The sequence below is a fragment of the Vulpes vulpes genome, chromosome X, assembly GCF_048418805.1.
Source record: "Vulpes vulpes isolate BD-2025 chromosome X, VulVul3, whole genome shotgun sequence".
Classification (NCBI taxonomy): Eukaryota; Metazoa; Chordata; class Mammalia; order Carnivora; family Canidae; genus Vulpes; species Vulpes vulpes.
The window spans coordinates 59,852,006-59,857,839 of NC_132796.1; positions in this window are offsets into that span (position 1 = coordinate 59,852,006).

Below are 5,834 nucleotides of genomic sequence, written 5' to 3' on the forward strand. Positions count from 1 at the left end.
AGAGTGGACATCCCTGTCTTGTTCCTGATCTTAGGGGAAAGGCTCCCAGTGCTTCCCCATTGAGAATGATATTTGCTGTGGGCTTTTCGTAAATGGCTTTTAAGATGTCGAGGAAAGTTCCCTCTATCCCAACACTCTGAAGGGTTTTGATCAGGAATGGATGCTGTATTTTGTCAAATGCTTTCTCTGCATCTAAGGAGAGGATCATATGGTTCTTGGTTTTTCTCTTGCTGATATGATGAATCACATTGATGGTTTTACGAGTGTTGAACCAGCCTTGTGTCCCAGGGATAAATCCTACTTGGTCATGGTGAATAATTTTCTTAATGTACTGTTGGATCCTATTGGCTAGTATCTTGTTGAGAATTTTTGCATCCATGTTCATCAGGGATATTGGTCTGTAATTCTCCTTTTTGGTGGGGTCTTTGTCTGGTTTCGGAATTAAGGTGATGCTGGACTCATAGAACGAATTTGGAAGTACTCATCTCTTTCTATCTTTCCAAACAGCTTTAGTAGAATAGGTATGATTTCTTCTTTAAACGTTTGATAGAATTCCCCTGGAAGCCATCTGGCCCTGGACTCTTGTGTCTTGGGTGGTTTTTGATGACTGCTTCAATTTCCTCCCTGGTTATTGGCCTGTTCAGGTTTTCTATTTCTTCCTGCTCCAGTTTTGGTAGTTTGTGGCTTTCCAGGAATGGGTCCATTTCTTCTAGATTTCCTAATTTATTGGCGTACAGCTGTTCATAATATGTTTTTAAAATCTTTTGGATTTCCTTGGTGTTGGTAGTGCTCTCTCCTTTCTCATTCATGATTTTATTAATTTGAGTCTTCTCTCTCTTCTTTTTAATAAAGTTGGCTAATGGTTTATCTATCTTATTAATTCTTTCAAAGAACCAACTCCTGGTTCTGTTGATCTGTTCCACAGTTCTTTTGGTCTCGATATCATTGAGTTCTGCTCGAATTTTAATTAACTGTCTTCTTCTGCTGGGGGTGGAGTCTATTTGCTGCTTTTTCTCTAGTTCTTTTATGTGTAAGGTGAGCTTTTGAATTTGAGATCTTTCAAGTTTTTGAATGGATGCTTGTATTGCGATGTATTTCCCCCTTAGGACTGCTTTTGCTGCATCCCAAAGATTTTGAACGGTTGTATCTTCATTCTCATTAGTTTCCATGAATCTTTTTAATTCTTCCTTCATTTCCTGGTTGACCTTTTCATCTTTTAGAAGGATGGTCCTTAACCTCCACGTGTTTGTGGTCCTTCCAAACTTCTTGTTGTGATTAAGTTCTAATTTCAAGGCATTATGGTCTGAGAATATACAGGGGACTATCCCGATCTTTTGGTATTGGTTCAGACCCGATTTGTGACCCAGTATGTGGTCTATTCTGGAGAAAGTTCCATGTGCACTTGAGAAGAATGTGTATTCAGTTGAGTTTGGATGTAAAGTTTTGTAGATATCTGTGAAATCCATCTGGTCCAGTGTATCATTTAAAGCTCTCGTTTCTTTGGAGATGTTGTGCTTAGAAGACCTATCTAGTATAGAGAGAGCTAGATTGAAGTCACCAAGTATAAGTGTATTATTATCAAAGTATTTCTTCAGTTTGGTTATTAATTGGTTTAAATATTTGGCAGCTCCCACATTCGGGGCATATATATTGAGGATTGTTAAGTCCTCTTGTTGGATAGATCCTTTGAGTATGAGATAGTGTCCCTCTTCATCTCTCACTATAGTCTTCGGGGTAAATTTTAATTTATCTGATATAAGGATGGCAACCTCTGCTTTCTTTTGAGGACAATTTGAATGGTAAATGGTTCTCCAACCTTTTATTTTCAGGTTGTAGGTGTCCTTCTGTCTAAAATGAGTCTCTTGTAGACAGCAAATAGATGGGTCCTGCTTTTTTATCCAGTCTAAAACCCTGTGCCTTTTGATGGGGTCATTAAGCCCGTTCACGTTCAGAGTTACTATTGAGAGATATGAGTTTAGTGTCATCATATCTATTCAGTCCTTGTTTTTGTGGATTGTTCCACTGAACTTCTTCTTAAAGGGGAATTTTAAGAGTCCCCCTTAAAATTTCTTGCAGAGCTGGTTTGGAGGTTACATACTCTTTCAGTTCCTGCCTGTCTTGGAAGCTCTTTATCTCTCCTTCCATTTTGAATGAGAGCATTGCTGGATAGAGTATTCTTGGTTGCATGTTCTTCTCATTTAGGACCCTGAATATATCCTGCCAGCCCTTTCTGGCTTGCCAGATCTCTCTGGAGAGGTCTGCTGTTACCCTAATATTCCTCCCCATAAAAGTCAGGGATTTTTTTTTCTCTTGCTGCCTTAAGGATCTTCTCCTTATCTTTGGAATTTGCAAGCTTCACTATTAAATGTCGAGGTGTTGATCGGTTTTTGTTGATTTTAGGGGGGGATCTCTCTATTTCCTGGATCTGAATGCCTGTTTCCCTTCCCAGATTAGGAAAGTTTTCAGCTAGGATTTGTTCAAATACATATTCTGGCCCTCTGTCCCTTTCGGTGCCCTCGGGAACCCCAATTAAACGTAGGTTTTTCTTCCTCAGGCTGTCATTTATTTCCCTTAATCTATCCTCATGGTCTTTTAATTGCCTGTCTCCTTTTTCCTCAGTTTCCCTCTTTGCCATCAACTTGTCTTCTATGTCACTCACTCGTTCTTCCACCTCGTCAAGCCTCATCGTTAGGACTTCTAGCTTGGATTGCATCTCATTTAATTGATTTTTAATTTCTGCCTGATTGGATCTAAATTCTGCAGTCATGAAGTCTCTTGAGTCCTTTATGGCTTTTTCTAGAGCCACCAGTAGCTGTAAAATAGTGCTTCTGAACTGGCTTTCTGACATTGAATTGTAATCCATATTTTGTAACTCTGTGGGAGAGAGGGCTGTTTCTGATTCTTTTTTTTTGAGGTGAGGTTTTCCTTCTAGTCATTTTGCTCAGTTCAGAGTGGCCAACAACAAGTTGTATTGGGAAAAGGAGAAAAAGAGAGAGAAGGAAAGAAAAGAGAAAAAGAAAAAAAGAGAAAGAAGAAAAATAGGGGAAAAAGAGAAGAAAAAGAAAGAAAAAGAAAGAAAGGAGAAAAAAGAAAAAAAAAGGGCGGGTGGGGTGGGGGAAGCAATCAGAAATCAAGAAGAAAGAAAGAAAAAAAAGCACAAAACAAAACAAAAACAAAACAAACCAAAAAAAAAAAAAAAACACGGGGGGAGTATCTTTGGATTCTGTATACTTTAAGTCCCTTGACTTCCCTTGGAACTGGTCCGTCTCCTTGGTCTTCTGGGGGAGGGGACTGCTGTGCTGATTCTCAGGTGTTAGCACTTGGGGGAGCTGCTCTGCCCCTGCCTGGTGCAGGGCTCAGTGGGGGTTGTTTACCCCGTGAGGCCCCGGGAGGAAGCCACAGTGGCGGGGGCAGCTCTGGGACCCTGGAGTCAGCCCCCGCAGTAGCTCCGGGGCTCTCCGTCTGCAGGGCCTGGGGGCTCCCGGGCGGGGCCGCTGATCTGCTCAGTTCCAGGCCGGAGCGTCCTCGCTGTCCTGGGCCCTCCCGGCCTCTGCCTGTCCCTGGGGGAGGCCGGATCCTGGGCTGTGTCCCGGCGCCCTGTGCTCCGGCGCCTGTGCTGTTGGATTCGCGCTCCCGGCGGTGCAGCCCCCTCCGTGGAGCCGCCGCCCGAGCCCCTCCGAGCTGTTCCAGGAGCCGCGCCGCCCCCTCCGCGCGGAACTTCTTCCTCCGCCCGAGCCGCCGCCTCTGAGCTGCTCCCGGAGCCGCGCAGCCCCCTCCACGGAGCCGCCGCCCGAGCTCCTCCGAGCTGCTCCAGGTCCCGCCGAGCGCTGCAGCCCTTTGGGAGCTCGGCGCACTCTCCCGGGGCGCAGTTCCTCTGTTACTGACCCAGGGAGCCTGAGGGCATCCCCCCTTTCTGGGGATCCTGCTCCAATTCCCCGGGAGGCCTTTCCGCGGGGAAGGTTGGTTCAGCTCCTGCTCCTCCGGGCCGGGGCTCTCCTGTCCTGGGGACACTCGCCCCGGCCTCAGCCCGGCTCCTCACGGGGCCCCTCCCCCTTGGAGGCCTTTTGTTTCTTTATTTCTTTTTCCCGTCTTCCTACCTTGATAGAGGCGCGAACTCTTCTCACTGTAGCGTTCCAGCTGGTCTCTCTTTAAATCTCAGGCCGAATTCGTAGATTTTCATGATGATTGGATGGTTTTCTAGGTAATTTGTTGAGGACAGGTGATTTGGAGACCCTACTCTTCCGCCATCTTCCAAAGAGTTTTCCAAACAAGAGCTTTAAATGGTACACTGGAACAGATGGAGTTCACAGATATTTACAAAACTTTACAACTAAACACAACTGAATACTCATTCTTCTGAAGTGCACATTGAACTTTCTCCAGAATAGACCACATACTGGGTCACAAATCAGGTCTTAACCACTACCAAAATATTGGGATAGTCCCTTTCATATTTTCAGACAATAATGCTTTGAAACTAGAACTAAACCACAAGAAAAAAGTTTGGAAGGATTTCAAACACATGAAGGATAAAGACCATCCAGCTAAAAGATGAAAGGGTCAACCAGGAAATTAGAGAAGAATTAAAAAGATTCATGGAAACTAATGAAAATGAAGATACAACCATTCAAAATCTTTGGGATACAGCAAAAGCAGTCCCGAGGGGGAAATACATCACAAAGGAAGCATCCATCCAAAAACTGGAAAGAACTCAAATACAAAAGCTAACACTGCACCTAAAGGAGCTGGAGAAAAAACAGCAAATGAAGCCTTCACTCAGCAGAAGAAGAGAGTTAATAAACATTCTTCAGAACTCAATTAAATAGAAATCCGAACTCTGGAACAAATCAACAAAACCAGGAGTTTGTTCTTTGAAAGAATTAATGAGATAGGTAAAGAATTAGCCACCTTTAGTAAATAGAATAGAGAAAATACTCAAATTAAGAAAATCATGGATGATAAAGGAAATATCACCAAAACACCAAGGAAATACAAACAATTTTAAAAACATTATGAGCAGCTATATGCGAATAAATTAGACAATCTAGAAGAAAAGGACACATTTCTAGAAAACCACAAACTACCGAAACTGGAACAGGAAGAAGTAGAAAACCTGAACAGGCTGCTAACTAGGGAGGACATGGAAGCAGTTATCAAAAACCTCCCAAGACACAAAAGGCCAGGGCCAGATGGCTCCCAGGGGTATTCTATCAAAAGTTTAATGATGAAACGATACCTATTCTACTAAAGATGTTCAGGAAGATAGAGATAGAATATTTCTAAACTCACTCTATGAAGCCAGCATCACTTTAATTCCAAAACCAGATAAAGACCCCACCAAAAAGGAGAATTATAGACCAATATCCCTGATGAACACAGATGCAAAATTTCTCAGCAAAATACTAGCCAATAGGATCCAATAGGACATTAAAGATTATTCACCACAAACAAGTGGGAATCATCCGCAGCATGCAGGCTGGTTCAACACTCGTAAAGCCATCAACGTGTTAGATGATATCCACAAGAGAAAAAACAAGAACCATGTCATCCTCTCCATAGATGCAGAGAAAACATTTGACAAAATACTGCATCCACTCCTGATCAAAACTCTTCAGAATGTAGGGATAGAGGGAACATTCCTCAACATCTTAAAAGCCATCTACAAAAATCCCACAGCAAATATCATTCTCGAAGGGTAAATACTGGGAGGCTTTATCCTAAGTTCAGGAAAACGACAGGGATGTCCACTCTCACCACTACTATTCAACATAGTACTAGAAGTCCAAGCCTCAGCAATCAGGCAACAAAAAGAAATAAAAGGCATTCAAATTGGC